Source organism: Salvelinus fontinalis, chromosome 38 (assembly GCF_029448725.1).
Source record: "Salvelinus fontinalis isolate EN_2023a chromosome 38, ASM2944872v1, whole genome shotgun sequence".
In the NCBI taxonomy this organism is placed as follows: Eukaryota; Metazoa; Chordata; class Actinopteri; order Salmoniformes; family Salmonidae; genus Salvelinus; species Salvelinus fontinalis.
In genome coordinates this window covers 16,336,349-16,361,518 of record NC_074702.1, presented here as the reverse complement: position 1 = coordinate 16,361,518, position 25,170 = coordinate 16,336,349, and the positions used below count along the sequence as shown (strand labels likewise).

The 25,170-nt window shown below is 43.0% G+C and overlaps 1 pseudogene; it reads left to right on the top strand.

The window, feature by feature from the left end:
* LOC129837154 (activating signal cointegrator 1 complex subunit 3-like) overlaps positions 1-25,170 on the top strand; it is a 277,375-nt pseudogene that overhangs the window by 186,164 nt on the left and 66,041 nt on the right.

The window sequence follows — 25,170 nt, the reverse complement described above, 5'->3', positions numbered from 1 at the left end:
GGTGTGTGTCTAGTTGGAGCCGTGGTAGTGGTGTGTGTGCCGTGAGTGTACAGTGCTCTGATGCCTCAGGCTTGGCCGCTCCTTGACGCTTAGCATCATCTCTCTCTCACAAACTCATACACACATACACTTAGATACACCCATCTAGTACCGGGTCAGGCCCCCCTTTGCCTCCAGAACAGCCTGAATTATCTGGGGCATGGAAACATTGCCTAATTGGTGTCAAGGGGCATACTCGTGTGCCAGGAAGACATTGCCTTATCTGACAAATCCCGGTTCCTGTTGCGTCATGCTGATGGCAGGGTCAGGATTTGGTATAAGCAGCATCACTCCATGGCCCCATCCAGCCTGGTTTTAATGGTACAGGCTGGTGGTGTTAATGGTACAGGCTGGTGGTGTTAATGGTACAGGCTGGTGGTGTTAATGGTACAGGCTGGTGGTGTAATGGTGTGGGGAATGTTTTTCCACCTCTCAATTGTCTAGTGTTGGTGATCGTGTGCCCACTGGAGCCACTTCTTCTTGGTTTTAGCTGATATGAGTGGAACCCAGTGTGGTCGTCTGCTGCAATAGCCCGTCCGTGCGTTCCGAGATGCTGTTCGGCAGTTCAGGACAGTTATTTGCCTGTTTGTGGACTGCCTGTTAGTTTGCACGATTCTTGCCATTCTCTTTCGACCTCACATCAACGAGCTGTTTTCACCCACAGGACTGCCGTCCTGCGTGAAAAGCCCTGGAGGCCGAGCGTTTCCGAGATACTGGAACCGGCGTGCCTGGCACCGATTATCATACCACACTCAAAGTCACTTAGGTCACTCGTTTTGCCCATTTTAACGTTGAATTGAACAGTAACTGAGTGCCTCAATCCCTGTCTGCCTGCTTTATATAGCAGGTCACTGACACTTGACTCACTGTCTGTAGGAGTGGACCATTTTCGTGAACGGGGTGTTGTACATAATAAACTAGCCAGATAGTGTAATAGCCCTATACTACATTAGCATACATGATCATGTTTATTGAAAGACATTCTCCACAGGGATACTTTGTTAGACACACACCACTCTGTTGTGAGGTTATAGTAGGTAAGGTGGTTAAGATGGAACATGAATGGAGAACTCATTCAGATAAGCAGTGTATTCATCGTCTGTAAAGAATATTATGTGAAGAAAAGCCTTGTTTGTGAAGAGCCACTTGTTAAAGACGTCCTTCAGCCATTTTTGGACTTTTACTGTTGAAAAGCAATATCCTAAGTGTAAGTACAGTAATGTACACACACTAAAGGGTAGAAAAAGATACATGTTTTGAGCAATATAGTGTTTTTTAGGCACTACTGCAAAGTCCAAGGAGTAGGGCATTCACCATGTTGGTTTGATGGGAATCTGTGATGTCATCGTATTCACCTCTTGCTTGAGGAACAATAGAGGAGCAATAGAGGACAAAAGAGGAAAGGCCACTTGTGCTATGTCATGACTTACCTGGACCACCTATTGAGATGCACCTTTTGTTATGTCAGTCATTTGTTCAGGAAACACAATTGGTATTTAAATCTGAATGGGAGCCAATGTGCAATTTTGTGCATGTACTGTACACACAGAGAAACACTTTCTCTCCCTCAACAACAACACACACACACACACACACACACACACACACACACACACACACACACACACACACACACACACACACACACACACACACACACACACACACACACACACACACACACACACACACACACACACACACACACACACACACACACACACGCAGACAGATGCTAGCTATAATGGGCTTTTTCCTCTGTGCTCTCTCTCTGACCTCCGTTTAGTTGTCCAGAGAGAGATAAAGCTGATGAGCAGGCCATTATTACTGCCTGGCCAGGTCACCACCTCACCTCTCGGCCTGTCAACACACACACATCTCAATTAGCAGCCACTGTGTGTGTGTGTGTGTGTGTGTGTGTGTGTGTGTGTGTGTGTGTGTGTGTGTGTGTGTGTGTGTGTGTGTGTGTGTGTGTGTGTGTGTGTGTGTGTGTGTGTGTGTGTGTGTGTGTGTGTGTGTGTGTGTGTGTGTGTGTGTGTGTGTGTGTGTGTGTGTGTGTGTGTGTGTGTGTGTGTGTGCGGAAGTGCCTTAGTGTGTACATGCTGCATATGTGTGTACTTGAAACAAGGTTTAAAAAATGTAGTTACCTTCAGTTAAATTACTGGTCCTTAAACTAACAGAGAAGCAGCTATTAAAACTGAAATAAAACCTCAACTTAGTGTTGCAGGGTTTTATCAGATACTAAAGGACACTGACTGATACTGGCCCAGCAGGATCAATATAACAGCTGTTTTATAGATCTGTCTGAACGACTCTACAGATGTGTGATAATAACTCTATTGGGTAGCGGTCTGGACACCTTGATGGTGCCCTCTAGCAGCTGCAGTGGGGAGTTAGGTCTGAGTAAGGAAACAGTCATAAAGCTGACTCAAAATGTATCTTTGACCTCTAATCCTTGGGGGTAGTCAAATGCTTTATTGGCATGACAACGTATTTGTTAATTTTCTCAATAGGGGGTGCTGTTTTCACTTTGTAAAAATTCGTTCCCAAATTAAACTGCCTCGTACTCAAATCTTGTTCGTACAATATGCATATTATTATTACTATTGGATAGAAAACACTCTCTAGTTTCTAAAACCGTTTGATTTATATCTGTGAGTAAAACAGACCTCAAGTTGGAGCAAACTTCCTGTCAGGAAGTGAGAAATCTGAAATCAGGCAATCTGTTCCAGGGTCAGTTTATTAATTTGCATGTATTCTATTGGTCGACATGCACTGCATACGCCTTCCCCTAGATGTCAGCAAGCAGTGAGAATTGAAATGGAGTTGCTAGGCAGATCTGAGGCCATATAAATGTTCTTGGAACGTGGGGTGCACTCTTTTCAACGTTCGCCATGACGCGAGACAGACCTCAGGATGGCGTTCTGGAAAACTCTCGTTATAGGCCTTAGATATATCCGGCTCTGATTTTATTCGATATAGGTGTTAAAGACATCATAATGTAGTTATTTTAAACCGAGTTATATCATTTTATATCAGTATATTGCGATTTTTGGATATTTCTTTGTGCTGCGTTATAGTGAGTTGGGCACGTCTGGGCCATATAGCTAATGTTTGCTGCAAATTCCTAAGTTGAAGACGGCAATCTACAACCGAGCAACGATGATTCTGGACAAAGGACAACTTGCCCAAGATTCTGATGGAAGCTCATCAAAAAGAAAGAACCTACTATTGACCTACTATTCCGCCATTAATTTCGGTGCGGTCTCGCTTTAACGCACGCTGTATGTCGTAGTAACGTTAATTTTAAAAATCTAACACAGCGGTTGCATTAAGAACTAATGTATCTTTCACTTGCTGTCCAACCTGTATTTTTTAGTCAAGTTTATGATTAGTTATTGATTAGATTAGGTGCCTCTCCCAAGATTTCTCCTGACATTTTCTTTGCAGCTTGGCTACTATTCTTATTGTATAACCACGATTTGTGCCGCTAAATATGCACATTTTCGAACAAACTCTATATGTATTGTGTAATATGATGTTATAGGACTGTCATCTGAAGAAGTTTGAGAAGGTTAGTGAAAAAATTAATATCTTTTGCTGGTTTATTCGTTATCGCTATTGTTGGCTTGAATCAATGCTGTTGTGTGGTTGGCTATTGTAGTAAGCTAATATAATGCTATATTGTGTTTTCACTGTAAAACACTTAAAAAATCTGAAATATTGGCTGGATTCACAAGATCTTTGTCTTTCATTTGCTGTACACTGTCTATTTTTCATAAATGTTTTATGGTAGACGGCGGACGTAAAGGTAACGTAAAGGTAATGGCGGACTGAACGAAGTTATGTAGTGCACCTCAAGATAAAACATAATATTCGAAATATCTGCTAAATTAGACTAACATATTAGCACTAAATAATCTGGTGGGTGATAACCTTCAATCTGGATAATAACACAAAACAAATCCTAAGACTAGAGACATTTATCGACAAATATTACGAAAACAAGCAACACCCAAACATGACTGAGAGTAAGACAGGGGAACCGATTCAAAAACGAAAACGTGACTCTTCAACAGACACTGATGATTTAATATTCTCACCACCGGGAATGGTAAAGGTCGAAACCGATCTGTTAAAATCAATAAATGACAAACTGGGTATACTTGAATTAGTTAGTAAGGATATAAAAGAGTTGAAGGCAAGCCTAGAGATGAGCGATGAAGAAGCTGCGGCATTAGAGAAGGAAACGCACAAGCTAAAAGGGATAGTCAATTAGATTGAAACCGAAATGAATGAAATTAAAAAGGAGAACACCGTTCTGAAGGAAGCCTTACTGGACATACAAACTAGATCCATGAGAGAGAATTTGGTACTTACAAATATCCAAGAGAAAGAAGGAGAAGTTCCTGAATCTGTAGTTAGAGAGTTCCTTCTTGCAGCGCTTCAGATTCCACGCGAAGTTATCGACAAGATCCAACTTGAACGTGTACACCGCCTCGGACAGAGAGGGCAGAGGTACGAACGCCCAATCGTTGCCAAATTTGCTTCATTTAAAGATAAAATAATGGTTAAAATCCTGGGTAAAAGACTTGCTGGGACCAAAATTGGCATGAATGATCAGTTTCCAAAGGAAATTGCAGAACGGCGCAAAGTTCTGTATCCAATTTTCTAAGAAAATAGATTAAAAGCGAAACGAGTAGCTCTCGTTGTTGATAAACTATATATTGATAACCAGTTGTTCAGAGACACAAAGACTACTCCATGGTTATTTAAAAAATTACAAAGTTCTCATAGATGAGGAAAATAAACACAATTCAAGCGCGGTTATTGATTGTAACATTACAATACAAAATATAGCTTTTCTATAAATCTTCACATATAACTAATTGAACACACAAGCACTATTTCTACATAGTGAAGATAAAAAATAAGTAAACAGAAGGCACAGTATGTGTGGATGGTGTGGTGTGTGTTTATTTTATTTGTTATGTTTGGAAAGTTGAGTGAGTGAGTAATGAAATGGTTGCATATCCCAGAGCCAATGTATTGCTGTGAGCCGGGTATGAGAGGGCTTTCAATGTTGTTCAGATGATGGATATACTTTTATAATGAATTATACGTCTTATTTATTTATTGTCCTATCATGGGGAACTATATTTTTTAAATAAATTATATCTAATTATTTATTATCCTATTTTAATGGTACGGTCCATGGCCCTATACCCTAGACACCCACATGAATGGCCCAGATACTAAGGAGAAGTCCCTAACTGTTTTATGTGCATGCTGTAAGCGGTCTGTATGCAGCCAAAATGAGGTCAGAGACCAAGAGCAGCACTGCCCCCTCAAGATTCTGAGCCTGCTTGGCAGGGTTGGTCCTGCAAAGCCAAAGCCCCCTAAAGGGAGAACATAATAAACAAGGAAATTCTCAAAGCTGCTAATGAGAACCTTGACGACCTTGTACCTAGCCGGTGGGGATTCCATTGGGGTGCCCCCACCCAGGCAGTGGCAGTGCTGGCAACACTAGCTGCAGTAACCCATGGGGAGGGGGTCACACTCGGACATTCAGAGAGGGGGTATATTATTGTGGCCCTGGTGGCACGAAATCAAAGTCGGACTGCATGTAGATGCTTGGGAACATGGTCAAAACGGATGACCGTATTGTGGGTGTTTCAGGAAGAAGGTGTACATTTGACCTCCATCATCTAGGATGTGACAATGGTAAATACATCTCTACATTTCTGCTCATTTTTTGCGCAGTCTTGCAGGCCTTCTCATGCAGCTGCAACTGCAAGTACATTTGTAAATCATGACCTATCTTTAGTTGGGCTCTGGGATGGTGCAATTGTTGAGAGGGTGAGCTTATGGTTGTGTGGGGGTAAGGGCTGAATGTGTGTGGGTGTATGTGTGTATCCCACAACTGTTGCGAAGGAAGAAGTAAAAGATGTTAGGGACTATAGAGGATGATCCACAGCAATATGTAATAAAAATTGAGGTGAGGGCAATGGAAATGCATTTGGCAATGGATCTGCTTCGGTTCGGTGGATGGCGCTGTGTGCACTTTTCGAAGGATGGATCCCAGTCGGTCCGGGGCTGTGGGATGCGGGGGGTCGGGGGTGGTCTGCCGGGCATTGGGATGACAACCCAACTCGAGATGGGGGCTTTTGGCGGGTGGAATAGTGGGGACCAATTGGAGGTTTGCTTAGTGGAGATGCAAATGTCATGGTACAACTATATAGACACTCAATCATTATGTTACTTTTTAATAGGACGTTTACAAACATATATTTTGATAAAAATAATTGAAAGGTGTGTCTCATTATGGTAAGTCGTGAAATAAGTATAGCCAGTTACAATTGTAATGGCTTAGCAGATAATAAGAAAAGACGATCAGTATTTACCTGGCTAAAAGAGAAGGATTATAATATCTATTGTTTACAGGAAACCCATTCGACAGTTTTAGATGAAGTTTTGTGGAAAAAGAACTGGGGGGGCGAAATATATTTCTCCCATGGGCAAAGAAATTCAAAAGGGGTGATGGTTTTAATTAACAATAACTTTGATCCAAATGTGCAACTTGTCCAAACAGATCCTCAAGGTAGATAGATTATTTTAAATATGTTATTGGACAATAAACATATATGGCTTATTAACCTATACGGTCCGAATAATGATGATCCAAGCTTCTTTGACAATATATATAAGAATGTATCAACTCTACAAGCAACACTAGACTCTATTATTATAGTGGGAGATTTTAATACGGTCTTAAATACCTCTATGGACCGGAAAGGAAATCACACTACAAACTATCACCCTCAGGCACTTAAGGAAATCAGGAATGTCATGGATATATTGGAATTAGTGGATATATGGAGACTTAAATACCCTGACCTAGTGAGATATACAGGGCGGAGGCTTAATCAAGCTAGTCGCCTTGACTACTTTCTTATATCATTCTCTCTGGCACCAAAAGTTAAAAAGTGTTTGATAGGGGACAGAATGCGGTCGGACCATCACATAATTGGCATATATATTACTCTTACAGAATTTCCACGTGGGCGAGGATATTGGAAATTTAATCAAAGCCTACTAGATGATAAATTGTTTAGAACTAGGACAGAAGAATTTATAACTGACTTTTTTAGACATAACATAGGTACAGCAGATCCCCATATTGTATGGGACACTTTTAAGTGTGCCTTTAGAGGCCATGCAATTCAGTACTCATCTATAAAACAAAAGCAATTTAGATCAAAAGAGTCCATATTAACAAAGAAAATTGAAGGGCTAACAGTACAGTTAGATAACAATAAAAACGGTACCATAGAGGCACAGAATAAGTTAGAGGAAAAACAAAAAGAAATGGAGGAACTTATTCAAGAAAGATCCAGTGTAATATATTATAAAAATAAAGCGAACTGGATAGAATATGGGGAAAAATGCACCAAATTCTTTTTCAATCTTCAATATAGAAATGCTACCAAAAAAAACGTATTAAAACTTCTTACAAATGATGGAGTCACGCATGATTCACCAAATGATATTTTGAAAGAGGAAGCAATGTACTTTAAGAATATGTTTTCATTTCAGGCTCCTCCATCTCCACTAACTGAAACTAATTGTATGGATTTTTTTCCTAATAATAATGTAAAATTAACATCTGTACAGAAAGACTCATGTGAAGGCCTAATTACAGAGGAGGAACTACTTGATGCAATTGGGGCCTTTAAGGATGGGAAAACTCCAGGACTGGATGGCATACCAGTGGAAGTATACCATTTTTTTTTTATATACTCAAAGGACCATTATTAGCTTGTTTTAAACACTCCTATATAAATGATAGATTATCAGACACGCAACAAGAAGGTGTGATATCATTATTACTGAAACAGGACCCAAGTGGTATATATAAAGATCCAGTCCATTTAAAAAATTGGAGACCTCTTACACTTCAGTGTTGTGATGCAAAAATCCTAGCAAAATGCTTGGCGCATAGAATAAAAAAAGTTTTGTCAGATATTATTCATCCTAATCAGACAGGTTTTTTACATGGACGATACATTGGAGATAATATAAGGCAAGTACTGGAAACAATAGAACACTATGAAATATCGGGGACACCAGGCCTGGTTTTCATAGCTGATTTTGAAAAGGCTTTTGATAAAGTACGACTGGAGTTTTTATATAAATGCCTAGAATATTTCAATTTTGGGGAATCTCTTATAAAATGGGTTAAAATTATGTATAGTAACCCTAGGTGTAAAATAGTAAATAATGGCTTCATCTCAGAAAGTTTTAAACTATCTAGAGGAGTAAAACAAGGTTGTCCACTATCGGCATATCTATTTATTATTGCCATCGAAATGTTAGCTGTTAAAATTAGATCAAACATTAATATTAAGGGATTAGAAATCCAGGGCCTAAAAACTAAGGTGTCATTGTACGCTGATGATTCATGTTTTCTTTTTAAACCACAACTGAAGTCTCTCCACGACCTCTTAGAGGATCTAGATACATTTGCTATCCTCTCTGGATTAAAACCAAATTATGCTAAATGTACCATATTACGTATTGGATCACTAAAAAATACACATTTTACATTGCCATGTAGTTTACCAATTAATGGTCTGACGGAGATGTGGACATACTCGGTATACAAATCCCAAAAGAAAGAAATGATCTCACTCCAATAAATTTTTATAGAAAGTTAGCAAAAATAGATAAGATCTTGCTACCATGGAAAGGAAAATACCTGTCTATTTGTGGGAAAATCACCCTGATTAACTCTTTAATCATATCACAGTTGACCTATTTGCTTATGGTTTTGCCTACACCTAGTGACCTGCTTTTTAAATTATATGAACAAAAAATATTCAATTTTATTTGGAACGGCAAGCCAGATAAAATTAAAAGGGCCTATTTATATAACGAATATGAATTCGGAGGGCAGAAATTATTAAATATTAAAGCATTAGACCTCTCACTAAAGGCATCAGTCATACAAAGTTATACTTAAATCCAAACTGGTTCTCTAGTAGATTGGTACGAATGTCTCATCCTATGTTCAAGAAGGGCCTTTATCCCTTTATTCAGATTACACCTGCCCACTTTCGGTTGTTTGAAAAGGATATAATCTCCAAAATATCTTTATTTTTTAAACAAGCCTTAGAAAGTTGGTTGCAATTTCAGTTTAATCCACCTGAAAGGACGGAACAAATAGTACAACAAATATTGTGGTTAAATTCAAATATAGTAATTGATAAAAAAAAACTGTATTTATCGAAGAAATGTTTAAAAAAGGTATAATTTTTGTGAATGATATCATAAATAGGACTGGTGGAGTAATGTCACACATGCAGCTAACACAGGCATATGGAAATGTCTGCTCTACCCAAAATTACAACCAATTAATTGCAGCATTACCACAAAAATGGAAGAGGCAAGTAGAAGGGGAAAAAAGTAAGGAACTTGTATGTCGGCCCTATATTAAAGAACATAAATGGTTAAAGAAAAGTGTGATAAATAAAAACATTTACCAATTTAATTGAAGGACCAAAAAACTGACAACTGTGCCATATAAATTGCAAAATAGTTGGGAAGAGATTTTCGATGTACCCATTCCATGGCACATGGTTTATGAATTGATACGCAAAACAACGCCGGATTCAAAACTTCGAATTTTTCAATTTAAATTATTGTACAAAATTCTTGCAACTAATAGAATGTTATATATATGGGGGATACAATCTTCCCAGCTCTGCAGATTCTGCTGTGAGGAGGCAGAGTCATTAGATAATTTATTTTGGTATTGTCTGTATGTAGCTCGTTTTTGGTCACAGGTCCAGGAATGGTTGAAGAATTGCAACATTTGCGTAGAACTAACGCTACAGATAGCAATACTGGGGGATTTGAAAAGCCATAGTCAATCAATCAATAATATAATAATTATTTTAGCAAAAAAAATTATTTTTAATTTACAATCCGTGGAAGCTATGAGAATAGGAATATTCAAATCTTTTGTGAAGCATCACAGCACAGTTGAAAAATGTATGGCAAATAAAAATCCGAAATGGATGATGTTGGAAGATAGATGGGAAGGGTTGAGTGGAGCTGAAGGGTGGGACTAATAACAAGATAAACAATGTAGGGCATACGGGATCTGTGAAATGTGTATAGGTGCGGAGCTTTTGTGAAATAGCACAGTTACAAGTGGAAATCAAACTGGATGGACAACAGAAATAGAGGAAGGACTAAGAACAAACAAGAGAGAACTATTATAAAGTAGACTGTGTCTGTAAAATGTGTATAAGATGTATAAATTGAAGGTAAAAACAGAAATGTTTATCAGTTTACTCCAATTGGGGGATCGGTGGTAGGGTTTGCGGGGAATAATAATAAAGGTATACTCTTTAAAAAAGTATGCATGTCTATATAGGTATGTGTATGTATATATGTGTATAGGTATGCATACGTGTATGGATATATATATTTACCCCAAAAAATATGGGGGATTGGAAATGATGCAGACAATTACATTGGAAGCAAAATTCTTTCCGCAATATTAAGCTGATCCACCCCTAAAGAAAAAAAGAAGAAGAACTATTTATGAAGTTAATTCGTTGTTCTTGTAACGGTAATCCTCTTCCTCTTCATCCGAAGAGGAGGAGTAGTGATTGAACCAAGGCGCAGCGTTGTGAAATGACATGATTTAACCTGTTAAGGCTAGGGGGTGCTGTTGTCGCTATTTATGGAAATCGTGTAATTTTTGAAACGGCTTCCTACAAAATTCTTGATCGTACAATATCCATATTATTATTATTATTGGATAGAAAACAGTATATAGTTTCTATAGCCGTTGAAATTTTGTCTCTGAGTGGAACAGAACTCATTCTACAGCAATTTCCCTGACATGGAGTCATATTTCACACATTTTGGCCCCTGTTCTGGAGTCAGTTTTAAGGCCAGTGTTATTGCTATGAGTATACGGACACTGCTTACGTCTTCCCCTGGATGCCTTTACATGATGACGCTTTGAATGGTATCGATTGCCCAATCACAGCCCCTATAAAACAAAAACACGTGTAGGTAGGAACTCTTTTCTAGGTGCGTCATGCGCGCGGAGGATACCGATCTACTGTTTTTCCAAGCATTAGTGTAGCCAGTTATATTTCTCCGGTCATTTTTCTACTCGTTATAGGAGTTAAAAACATCATAAGGTAGTTAATTTAAAGCGTTTTATAGCAATTTATATCCGTTTAGTGCGATTTTGGGACATTTATTTCTGAGCCACTGTGAATCTCTGGGCACCGTTCCAGTTCATGCCGAACGCAATGTGCATTTCTACATGGCAAGAGGACAGCTTTCGACCAAAAGACGATTAGACCCAAGAAAGGATTCTTTGACCAAGATTCTGATGGAAGAACAGCTCAAAGTAGGAACAATTTATTATGATAAATCGTGTTTCTGTCGAAAAATGTTAATGGCTTAGGACGCCATCTTTTTTGACGTAGCTTCGCGCAAACTATTGAAAAGTAAGGATAATTTAAAAAATGTAATTCCGCGATTGTATTAAGAATTAAATTGTCTATCAATCGCTGTCCACCCTATATTTTTTAGTCACGTTATGAGTATTTATGTATACGACTAGATCACTGTCTAATATGGCGCACGACATTTTCTGACCAGCTGGGCTACTTTTCTCATTGTCTAACCATGATTTTGGTGGCTAAATATGCACATTTTCGAACAAACTGTATATGTATGTTGTAATGTGATGTTACAGGAGTGTCATCTGAAGAATTCTGAGAAGGTTAGTGAAAAAATTAATATATTTTGGCGATGTTTACGTTATCGCTCTCTTTGGCTAGAATCAATGCTGGGGTAATGTTTGCACATGTGCTATGCTAATATAACGATTTATTGTGTTTTCGCTGTAAGACACTTAGAAAATCTGAAATATTGTCTGTATTCACAGGATCTGTGTCTTTCGATTAGTGTATGCTGTGTATTTTTACGAAATGTTTGATGATTAGTAGTTAGGTAAACACGTTGCTCATTGTAATTATTCTAGTCCATTTGTGACGGTGGGTGCAATTGTAAACTATGACATCTACCTGAAATATGCACATTTTTCTAACAAAACCTATCCTATACCATAAATATGTTATCAGACTGTCATCTGAGGAGGTTTTTTCTTGGTTGGTGGCTATCAATATCTTAGTTTAGCCGAATTGGTGATAGCTACTGGTGTTGGTGGACAAAGAAAAGATGGTGGATTATGCTAATGTGTTTAGCTAATAGATTTACATCTTTACATATTGTGTCTTCCCTGTAAAACATTTTAAAAATCGGACATGTGGGCTGGATTCACAAGATCTGTGTCTTTCATTAGCTGTATTGGACTTTAATGTGTGAAAGTTAAATATTTAAAAAAATATTTTTTTTTTGAATTTCGCGGCTCTGCCTTTTCAGTGGGGGTGGGGGGGGGGGTGCCGCTAGACAGGTGATTTAATTAAGACACGACAAAACAACGAAGACAGAAAACGAACTATACTTGAATTAACTAACAAAATAACAAAACGAATGTGTAGTCAAACCTAGACATACGAACTTACAATAAAACACGAAGAACGCACGAACAGGGAAAATAGACTACACAAAAAAGACGATGTACAAACATACCGAACAGTCCCGCATGGTGCGACAAACGCTGACACAGGAGACAACCACCCACAACGAACACTGTGAAACAACCTACCTAAATATGACTCTCAATTAGAGGAAAACGCCAAACACCTGCCTCTAAATAAGAGCCATACCAGGCAACCCTTAAACCAACATAGAAACAGACAACATAGAATGCCCACCCAAACTCACGTCCTGACCAACTAACACATACAACAAACTAACAGAAATAAGTCAGGAACGTGACATAACCCCCCCCCCCCCTAAGGTGCGAACTCCGGGCGCACCTGCACAAAGTATAGGGGAGGGTCTGGGTGGGCATCTGACCACGGTGGTGGCTCAGGCTCTGGGCGAGTTCCCCACCCCACCATAGTCAATCCCAGCTTACGTCTTCCCCTTAGAATGACCACCCTCCTATTACACCCACTTAATTTACATGGTACCATCAAGATAAGGGGCAGCACCAGGATAAGGTAGCGCAGGACAGAGAGATAGCTCAAGACAGAGAGGTAGGTCAAGATAGAGAGGTAGCTCAGGATAGAGGGGCAACTCCGGACTGAAGGGCAGCTCCGGACAGAGAGACAGCTCTGGACTGAGGGGAAGTTCAGGATTAATGGCCGCTCTGGGCTGAGAAACAGCTCATGGCTGGCTGACGGCTCTGGACGCTCATGGCTGGCTGACGGCTCTGGACGCTCATGGCTGGCTGACGGCTCTGGCAGATCCCGTCTGGTTGGCGGCCCTGGCAGATCCCGTCTGGTTGGCGGCCCTGGCAGATCCCGTCTGGTTGGCGGCTCTGGCAGATCCCGTCTGGTTGGCGGCTCTGGCAGATCCTGTCTGGTTGGCGGCTCTGGCAGATCCTGTCTGGTTGGCGGCTCTGGCAGATCCTGTCTGGTTGGCGGCTCTGGCAGATCCTGTCTGGTTGGCGGCTCTGGCAGATCCTGTCTGGTTGGTGGCTCTGGCAGATCCTGACTGACGAATGGCTCTAGCGGCTCCTGACTGACTAACGGCTCTGACGGCTCGGGACAGACGGGCGGCTCTAATGGCTCGGGACAGACGGATGGCTCAGACGGCACTGGGCAGACGGATGGCTCAGACGGCGCTGGGGAGACGGATGGCTCAGACGGCGCTGGGGAGACGGATGGCTCAGACGGCGCTGGGGAGACGGATGGCTCAGACGGCGCTGAGGAGACGGATGGCTCAGATGGCGCTGAGGAGACGGATGGCTCAGACTGATCCTGTCTAGCGCAAGGCTTTGGCTGCTCCTGTCTGGTGTAAGGCTCTAGCGGCTACTGTCTGGCGGAAGGCTCTGTAGGCTCATGGCAGACGGGCGGCTTTGCAGGCTCATGGCAGACGGGCGGCTTTGAAGGCTCAATACAGACGAGCAGTTCATGCGGCGCTTGGCAGACGGACAGTTCAGGCGCCGTTGAGCAGACGGCAGACTCTGGCCGGCTGAGACGCACTGTAGGCCTGGTGCGTGGTGCTGGAACTGGAGGCACCGGACTGGAGACACGCACTTCAAGCCTAGTGCGGGGAGCAGGGACAGGGCACACTGAATTCTCAAAGCGCACTATAGGCCTAGTGCGTGGTACCGGTACTGGTGGTACCAGGCTAAGGGCACGCACCTCAGGACGAGTACGGGGAGAAGGAACAGTGTGTACAGGGCTCTGGAGACGCACAGGTGGCTTAGTGCGTGGTGCCGGAACTGGAGGCACTGGGCTGGAGACACGCACCATAGAGAGAGTGCGTGGAGGAGGAACAGGGCTCTGAAAACGCACTGGAAGCCTGGTGCGTGGTGTAGGCACTGGTGGTACTGGGCTGGGGCGGGGAGGTAGCGCCGGAAATACCGGACCGTGTAGGCGTATTGGCTCCCTTGAACACTGAGCCTGCCCAACCTTACCTGGCTGAATGCTCCCCGTCGCCCGACCAGTGCGGGGAGGTGGAATAACCCGCACCGGGCTATGTAGGCGAACCGGGGACACCATGCGTAAGGCTGGTGCCATGTAAGCCTGCCCAAGGAGACGTACTGGTGGCCAGATATGTAGAGCCGGCTTCATGGCACTTGGCTCAATGCTCAATCTAGCCCTACCAGTGCGGGGAGGTGGAATAACCCGCACCGGGCTATGCACACGTACAGGAGACACCGTGCGCTCTACTGCGTAACACGGCGTCTGCCCGTACTCCCGCTCTCCACGGTTAGCCTGGGAAATGGGCGCAGGTCTCCTACCTGCCCTTGGCCCACTACCTCTTATCCCCCCCCCCCCCCAAGAAATTTTTGGGGTTTCTTCACGGGCTTCTCGGGCTTGCGTGCTAGACGCGTCCCCTCATAACTCCGGTTCCCTTCTCCGGTTACCTCTGCTCTCCTCAGTGCCTCCAGCTGTTCCCATGGGAGGCGATCCCTTCCAGCCAGGATCTCCTCCCATGTGTAGCAACCTTTACCGTCCAAAACATCATCCAATGTCCATTCCTCCTTCTTGCGCTGTCCCTTCCTCCCGTTACACCGCTGCTTGGTTCTGGTTAAGAGGTGGGTGGTTCTGTAACGGTAATCCTCTTCCTCTTCATCCGAAGAGGAGGAGTAGTGATTGAACCAAGGCGCAGCGTTGTGAAATGACATGATTTAATTAAGACACGACAAAACAACGAAGACAGAAAACGAACTATACTTGAATTAACTAACAAAATAACAAAACGAATGTGTAGTCAAACCTAGACATACGAACTTACAATAAAACACGAAGAACGCACGAACAGGGAAAATAGACTACACAAAAATGACGATGTACAAACATACCGAACAGTCCCGCATGGTGCGACAAACACTGACACAGGAGACAACCACCCACAACGAACACTGTGAAACAACCTACCTAAATATGACTCTCAATTAGAGGAAAACGCCAAACACCTGCCTCTAATTAAGAGCCATACCAGGCAACCCTTAAACCAACATAGAAACAGACAACATAGAATGCCCACCCAAACTCACGTCCTGACCAACTAACACATATAACAAACTAACAGAAATAGGTCAGGAACGTGACAGTTCTGTTGAAAAATGTTGACCTACTATTCCGCCATTAATTTAGGTGCGGTCTCGCTTTAACGCACGCTGTATGTCGTAGTAACGTTAATTTTAAAAATCGAACACAGCGGTTGCTTTAAGAACTAATGTATCTTTCATTTGCTGTCCAACCTGTATTTTTTAGTCAAGTTTATGATTAGTTATTGATTAGATTAGGTGCCTCTCCCAAGATTTCTCCCGACATTTTCTTTGCAGCTTGGCTACTATTCTCATTGTATAACCACGATTTGTGCCGCTAAATATGCACATTTTCGAACAAACTCTATATGTATTGTGTAATATGATGTTATAGGACTGTCATCTGAAGAAGTTTGAGAAGGTTAGTGAAAAAATTAATATCTTTTGCTGGTTTATTCGTTTTCGCTATTGTTGGCTTGAATCAATGCTGTTGTGTGGTTGGCTATTGTAGTAAGCTAATATAATGCTATATTGTGTTTTCGCTGTAAAACGCTTAAAAAATCTGAAATATTGGCTGGATTCACAAGATCTTTGGCTTTCATTTGCTGTACACTGTGTATTTTTCATAAATGTTTTATGATGAGTATTTAGTTAATTCACGTTGCTCTCTGTAGTTATTCTAGTTGCTTTGGTGAGAGTTGTGATGGTGGCTGCAATGTAAAACTATGATTTATACCTGAAGTATGCACATTTTTCGAACAAAACATATGCTATACAATAAATATGTTATCAGTCATCTGATGAAGTTGTTTCTTGGTTAGTGACTATTTATATCTTTATTTGGTCGAATTTGTGATAGCTACCTATGCAGTAAAACAATTGTGGGGAAAAAAAGGTGTGTCTTTTGCTATCGTGGTTAGCTAATAGAAATACATATTGTGTCTTCCCTGTAAAACATTTTAAAAATCAGAAATGATGGCTGGATTCACAAGATGTGTATCTTTCATCTGGTGTCTTGGACTTGTGATTTCATGATATTTAGATGCTAGTATTTACTTGTGGCGCTATGCTAGGCTATACTAGTCAGCTTTTTTACTGATGAGGGTGCTCCCGGATCCGGGATTGTGACCAAGTAGAAGTTAAAACAATACTCCCTCTCCATCCTTCTTCTCTCTTCTACATACCCAGGCTGTGCTGATTGGTTCTCTCTTTCCTTCTCTCCTGATTGTGTTCTCTCAATCCTTCCCTCCCACCTCTGACTGTTCCCTCTCCTTCTCTCCCCCAGATCCAGCGTTATAGGAACAAGCAGATGAAGCAGATGTTCCCAGATGGTTTTGGGATCCACCACGCTGGGATGCTGCGTGCTGACCGGAGCCTGATGGAGAGCATGTTCTCCAGGGGTTACCTCAAGGTTCTGTGCTGTACTGCCACACTGGCCTGGGGAGTCAACCTGCCTAAACACGCTGTCATCATCAAGGTCGGTTTGTGTGCGCGTCTTTCAAGTTCTGTTAGTCATATGAACAGGATACACATGGTATACACTGTTCAACAAAATGCTTACTTTCATTGGGTGCATGTGCTTGTGGTAGTTTGTTAGTTTGTATGTGTGAGGGAGTTTTTCCGTCTGATTGAGGTATGAACTTGTAACTCTGTATCATGTGCCGTTCACGCTTAGAAGACGGTAAGTCCGTGTAGGTGTCTGTACTAAAACATGCAGACGTTTGCCCATAAGGACTGTATTATCTCTCCAAAGCCACTCATATCCGGCCTCTCTTGTTCCCGTGGTAACAACAGGGCACCCAAATCTACGATGCTAAGCGTGGTACCCTGGTGGACCTGGGCATCCTGGACGTGATGCAGATCTTCGGGCGTGTCGGGCGGCCCCAGTTCGACAAGTATGGCGAGGGCACCATCATCACGGCACATGACAAGCTGAGCCACTACCTCACCCTGCTCACGCAGCAGAACCCCATAGAGAGCCAGTTCCTAGAGACCATAGCTGACAACCTCAACGCTGAGGTAGGGACACACACGCCACCGTCAATAACATAGCTCTTACCAACCGATCACACATCTTCAGGACCTCTCCTTTCACAATCATACCAGTGTTTCCACTGCAGTCATTTAGCTGTGGCGCTGCACCACGCCAAAATAATTGCTGCTACACAAAAGAAAAATGAAACATTGAAGATGCTAGAACAGTCCAAATGTACTTTTCCTCTGAAAACAACCCCATAGTAAAATAGTTTTTGTATTTACGTAGTCGCCTTGTTGTGGTGTGTTCTATCCAAGGTAAATATTCCTCTCAAGGCACATTGAAGTTGCGAGAGCCATAGGGAGGGGAACATGCATTCTGACAAGCAGTCAATGCACAACAATTCATAATGTCATCGTGGGAAAAACAGACGTTTCCACTCCTACTTTATTTCTTTATAACTCCTACTTTATTTCTTTATAACTGCTAAATATAAACTGCAGCAGCAGCAGCATGGCTAAACTCAGCAGTCATTCTCACTCAGAGTGCATAGGGGAGAGTGGGCTCAATGTAACACAGGGCAATTATAGGGTAACTTGGGTTAAAATGCCACTCTAACTCTAAATATTTTGGGGAGTGATTTAAAAAATGGCCATGAGGCAGTTGTAACTCTTAGTTGTTCAAGAGTAGTGGCAATCAGGGAAAGGGGTTTCTGTGAGAAGTACAGGCAGGTGGTGTGTTACCCCGGTTAGTGTTTTACCCCAAGTTACCCTAACAGGTAACAGGTAGGTAAAATTCATCATTATGAATGATCAGCCCAATAGGGTAAATGCAGATCCCATGCTTCAACATATTTATTTCTAGCCACTATGCTGCATCAGTTGGGATACAGGTGATAATGCTTATTGCTAACAGCAATGTTAAAAATAATTGACTTTTAATTTTATTTTGGGATTGTAATTTCATAAATGTCCATAATGTATCTGGGGCTTATAGTGGAACATTAGTGTTTCACATTATTATTAACCAGCCAGTGTTGTGATTGGCTGTGATATTGGCCGATTGATTTCTCCCGCCGAAGGGGCATCTGTTATCAAACTGAGAAAGCTGTTCTGACTTAGTGGCTGTTTTATCTAGTGGAGATCGCTCTGTCATTTCCTGGTTGCTAAAATTCTACACTGTTCACTCAATTTCAGTTTATGTGAGAAAACAAGCACTGAATAGTGTCAGGAATCATTGTACCATCTAAATCGCTGTGAAATGTATTTTCAATAACAAAAAATATTGTTTTTGCAGCTGTTTGAAGCTGGTGGACCAAAACAAAAGTAAACAATATTTGTCTTTATTGGAAAGATATTTCACGGCGATCTGTGTTTGACAGCAGATGCCACTCTGGCCCCCTTCAATCATGTTCTGTTCTCATCTCCATCCAATACCCTTTTCACGAAATGAACACAGTACAGTAAGTCACCACTAGATGGCACCCACCTCAAAGATTCAATGAGGTCTTATTGAGAAGGAATCAATGCTGAGTATGGAATCTCCACCAGGTGCTTTAAGGGGGCTGAAATGACTGAAGGTGAATGTGATGATATTGATCTCTCTCTCTTTCTCCCTCTCTCTGCAGGTATCACTAGGGACTGTGACTAATGTGGAGGAAGCAGTGAGGTGGCTGAGTTACACCTACCTGTACATCCGAATGAGAGCCAACCCTCTGGCCTACGGGATCAACCACAAGGCACACACACATGCATGTGCACACATGTACACACATACTGTGCACTCTCTTCTCTTATTGTCTAGCTCTCTGTGTTAGATGGACCAGGTCTGGAGCTGTACTGTAAGGAACTGGTGGTGATGGCAGGGTTAAACTGTTCTGTCTCTGTGTTAGATGGACCAGGTCTGGAGCTGTACTGTAAGGAACTGGTGGTGATGGTAGGGTTAAACTGTTCTGTCTCTGTGTTAGATGGACCAGGTCTGGAGCTGTACTGTAAGGAACTGGTGGTGATGGCAGGGTTAAACTGTTCTGTCTCTGTGTTAGATGGACCAGGTCTGGAGCTGTACTGTAAGGAACTGGTGGTGATGGTAGGGTTAAACTGTTCTGTCTCTGTGTTAGATGGACCAGGTCTGGAGCTGTACTGTTAGGAACTGGTGGTGATGGCAGCCAGGAAGCTGGACAAGGCCAGGATGATCCGCTTCGAGGAGAGGACAGGATACTTCGCCTCCACTGACCTGGGCAGAACCGCCAGTCACTTCTACATCAAATACAACACCATGGAGGTACACCAGAGTTCCATAACATGATATTATGTTATATGTACTATGTTATATTGTACACTGAGTGAAAAAAAAACATTAAGAACACCTGCTCTTTCCATGACATACAGTACCAGTCAAAAGTTTGGACACACCTACTCATTCATTGGTTTTTCTTTATATTTACTATTTTCTACATTGTAGAATAATAGTGAAGACATCAAAACTATGAAATAACACACATGGAATCATGTAGTAACCACAAAAGTTTTCAACAAATCAAAATATATTTTAGATTTTAGGTTCTTCAAAGTAGCCACTCTTTGCCTTGATGACAGGTTTGCACACTCTTGGCATTCTCTCAACCAGTTTCAATGAAATACCTGGAATGTATTTCAATTAACATGGGCCAGCATCCCTGTGGAAAGCTTTCGACATCTTGTAGAGTCCATGCCCCGACAAATTGATACTTTTCTGGGAGCAAAAGGGGATGCAACTCAATATTAGTAAGGTGTTCCTAATGTTCCAATGTATTATATTATTGTAACCAGGTATATATACCCTTCTGTGTAGGTGTAATATGGCATGGTATTATCTACAAAAAAACTCATCATGAATGGTGGTACAGTAACATGCAATATACAACTAGATAACAGCTGTTCCTTATGTCATGTGTGTGTTAGTCCACCTCCTTCTCCATGCAGACGTTCAACGAGCTGTTCAACTCCCAGAAGACAGAGGCTGACATCCTCAGCATCGTCTCCAAGGCCGAGGAGTTTGAACAGGTCAAGGTGAGAGGTCACAGGTCACACTGAGAGATCACTCATCACACATTATAGACTGCTGCAGGACACCTGCTCAACAGTATAGCAACGTCTTGATATAGTTTGCGTACCCAGGTGGAAAGACTCCTGACTCTGTGTGTGTGTGTGTGTGTGTGTGTGTGTGTGTGTGTGTGTGTGTGTGTGTGTGTGTGTGTGTGTGTGTGTGTGTGTGTGTGTGTGTGTGTGTGTGTGTGTGTGTGTGTGTGTGTGTGTTTTCCAGGTGCGTGATAAGGAGATGGAGGAACTAGAGCAGATGGTTTGTAACTACTGTGAGCTGCCTACTGCAGGCGGAGTGGAGAACAGATACGGCAAGATCAACATCCTACTGCAGACCTACATCGGCCGGGGAGAGGTGGACAGCTTCTCCCTCATCTCAGACCTGTCCTACGTAGCACAGGTAGGCTACAGGCACAGCACCACACACATTACACACACATATGCTCTCTCTCCATCTGTTTCTCACATACACACACACACTCATATAAACTGAACCATACCTGAAGAAACTTCAACTTGTGTACATACTCTGCTTCACCTCCAAACTGAGCTAGCCTAGCCCCTCTGAGGGGTTCAGCTCTACCCCTGTGTCCCCTGCTAAGCCGCAGCCCCTGCCAAGACTTCCCCTTCCCTCAGCCAGCAGCACATGCCGCCCGCGTCCTAGAGCAGACTGTTGTACTGATAGGGGTTTAGAAATGGTGTCTTAACTAATCATATAGTACACATCCATAAACGGGTTTCCTGTTTGTACCAAAATCTCCATTGTTTCAGAGGGATCATGAGGCTTTCATGAACTGTCACAGTTAATCTGCCATGCCGGCATTTCGGCATTATGCTCTTTATGAAAATCAAATGGTTTGATATATCTGATGGAATGTAATATGTTTGGCTCGTGCATATTTCACAATGCCTGGAATCTTTTTTGCATTTGGAGTTTTTTTCTCCCCGCATCCCATCCCCTCTTCCCATCCCCTCTTCCCATCCCCTCTTCCCATCCTCTGCTGGACCCATCTATCCATGGTTTCCGCGGTAACTGATTCCATGTGGCTGAATATTTGGAATTGTTCACAGCAAATTCCCTCTTTGCTCCTATTTTGCCCGATTTCAGATGTGCAGCCGGTTTGGATGGCTGTGGCCGGGAGGCAGGCAGCCATAGTGGAATAGAGGGGATCTGATGGTTAATCCAGACTGAGGACTGACAGGTCCTGCTGCCGCATGATACTGCCACTACACACCAACAGAGACACACACACACACACACAAGCACAGAGATAAAGTTGCATACATACATATATGTGCGCACACTCACAAACACGCAGACTCACCATCTCTCTCTCTCACACACACACACGCACACACACAAACACACACACACTGACAGGGGCTAACTCCCTGTCTCTCATGCATACCCACACACTCCTCAATGGCTTTAGCAACTGGATGATAGATAGAGCAGTTCTGCAGGCCGGTGCACTTGACCGCAGGACACCAGGAGTTCTCCTGAGAGAGTAGATTATTGTACATGAGCGCTGAGAGAACTTAGACCACAGTTCACCTGTGTTTACTGCATGCTCTTAAAGACACATGCACACAAAATAACTGGAGAAGGAAGGCAGCTTCATCATGAAGTTAGTCAATCTCAATAATCTCCCTGGTTGGAACTATGCTGGTGCTGTGACTCAGACTGTGAGGCCTGATGTGTTTTGGCTGTTGGTTGTTATTTGGAGTATGAGTGTAGGCTCAGTAAGGGTGTGAGTAGGGTTTTCTCTCCAGAGGGTTTGATGTAGGAGTGTGGTTGCCCTAGTGGCCTTTTAACCAGCAGCAGACCAACATCTGGCCCAGCTGGTGTTTCTGTGTCTCTGCCTGTCTATATACCTGTCTCTGTCTGTCTGTCTGCCTGCCTGTCTCTGTCCATCCTCCCACTCAACCACATGTTCCGGACACAAGCAGATCTGACCAATCTATCACAGATAGCAGCCTCGCCTCGACTTATCCATCACAACAAAGCCAGGCCCAACAAATCAATCCCAGCACGGCCAGACTCTACCAATCCATCATATCATTAACACCTGCCCAAATCAATCAGAGCCCAGCCACGTCAGATCTGACCAGTTTATCAGCGAGCAGCGCCAACCACCTGACCCATCTGTCAGGACAGACATAAGCAATCCATCATCGCACAGCCAGGCCTGACCCATGTTTCAGAACATAGCCTGATCATACCAGTCCTGCGGCTCTCAATCAGACATGATTAATCGTCCTACATCTTGTTGGATTATTTCAGTCTCTGCATGACTCTCTCTGTCCTGCTGTACCCATTGTAGAACACTGCTCTAAGTCTGGCAGTAGCCTGTCTGTCTTTTTACACCTGCTGTAATACACTACTTGTGACTATCTGTCTGTCCTTGTTTTTCTACTATAGAATGTCACTCAAATTGTAACTGTGTGTGTGTATTTCGTCCCTGTGTAGAACGCAGCTCGTATCGTCAGGGCTCTGTTTGAGATTGCTCTGAGAAAGTGCTGGCCTGCCATGACCTACCGCCTGCTCAACCTGTGTAAAGTGATAGACAAGCGTCTGTGGGGCTTCGCTCATCCCCTGAGACAGTTCTCCATCCTGCCTCACAACGTGCTGGCTCGTCTGGAGGAGAAGAAACTCACTGTGGACAAACTGAAAGATATGCAGAAGGACGAGATAGGTGAGACAATACTGGGCCAGGTGTGGTGTACTACCAAATTAGACATGAATTCTATTGTGTGTGTGTGTGTGTGTGTGTGTGTGTGTGTGTGTGTGTGTGTGTGTGTGTGTGTGTGTGTGTGTGTGTGTGTGTGTGTGTGTGTGTGTGTGTGTGTGTGTGTGTGTGTGTGTGTGTGTGTGTGTGTGTGTGTGTGTGTGTGTGTGTGTGTGTGTGTGTGTGTGTGTGTGCAGCATGCTGTAGTAACACCACTTCCCCTTCTCTCTCTGTGTGTCCCAGGTCACATGCTCCACCACGTGAACATCGGGTTGAAGGTGAAGCAGTGTATCCACCAGATCCCTTCCATACTGATGGAGGCCACCATCCAACCTATCACACGCACCGTGCTCAGGGTCCGCCTCCAGATCACCCCCGACTTCCAGTGGCACGACCAGGTAACCATGTCGACCTCACCTAGGATCACCTCGATGTCTCTCTCGCTCCCTCACACACACACACACGCACGCACGCACGCACACACACACACACACACACACACACACACACACACACACACACACACACACACACACACACACACACACCCACACACACACACACACACACACACACACACACACACACACACACACAAACAGTAGGCATTATCAGAGCACTCTTTAAGTGTGTCTAAATGCTGTTAACAGTAGAAATGTGTTAGTGTGAAGTGTCAGTGGTCTGTCAGTATGGAGCTATCCTCTCCCCCAGTGGCCCTGCTCCTCTCCTCCCCCAGCCAGTGGCAGAGTAATGAGTGAAAAGTGGGAATCTGGCTGCTGTTCTACCTCTGTAGCTTCTGAAAATAAACGAGGTGGAGCAGCCAGCTGCTGAAACAACCCTGCAGCGTCTGATTCCCATCACTGTGTTTCCCTCTCCTCAAAGACTTTTTTTCTTTTTTCTTTTGATGGTTAAAATTAAGGTATTTTTAAAGGGGAGATGGCTGATTCTAGATCAGTGTTTAGGTGCATCACCTATTCACCTATCACCTATTATCCTGCGGCTTTAATACTACATGTGAGTTAGGCTACAGGATCTCTATGGAGATTGGAGAATATCATTGAGGCAGATGACTCCTGTAGTTTGTAAGGGAGTCAGGGTGGAAAAGGAGGCCCGTTGTAGCCAGGCTGTGTATGAAGATTAATGTTTGTGTGATTAGCGATGCATGCTCTGCTCATGGGAGAGTTGTAATGGAACACCCCCAGCTTAGCCAGTGATCCCTGCTGCATATGTAAGCTAGCCACGACACATGTAGAGACACATGATATCTCCTTCTCTCTAATATTAATTTGTGGTTCCCCACTCCCTTTAGTGTTTTTCTATTTTGGGGTCATCCTAATGTTGTGCATTTATCATGAGTAGGACCCAGAATTGTTCCTGGTTCAGGTCACATGGTTGGGACTAACTCCTAGCCCTACTCAAGAGTAGTGTCCCTGATATCTTTAGACATTTACAGAAGAGGGCTAGGGACCAGGCCAGGAGATGACATTATAGCTGTTGTTTTAGTGTGTTTGTCTGTGGAAACTGGACTGTCTCCTCTCTCCATGTGTCATAAACCAGTCTCCTGGACCTGTGGTCTGTTAGCCAGCCAGCAGTTGTTTCCACAGCAGTGTAAAGTAATTAGTGTACAGTGTTCTACAGGGGGTCAGTGCCGAGCAGAGAAATGTAGAGAGATACACAGTACAG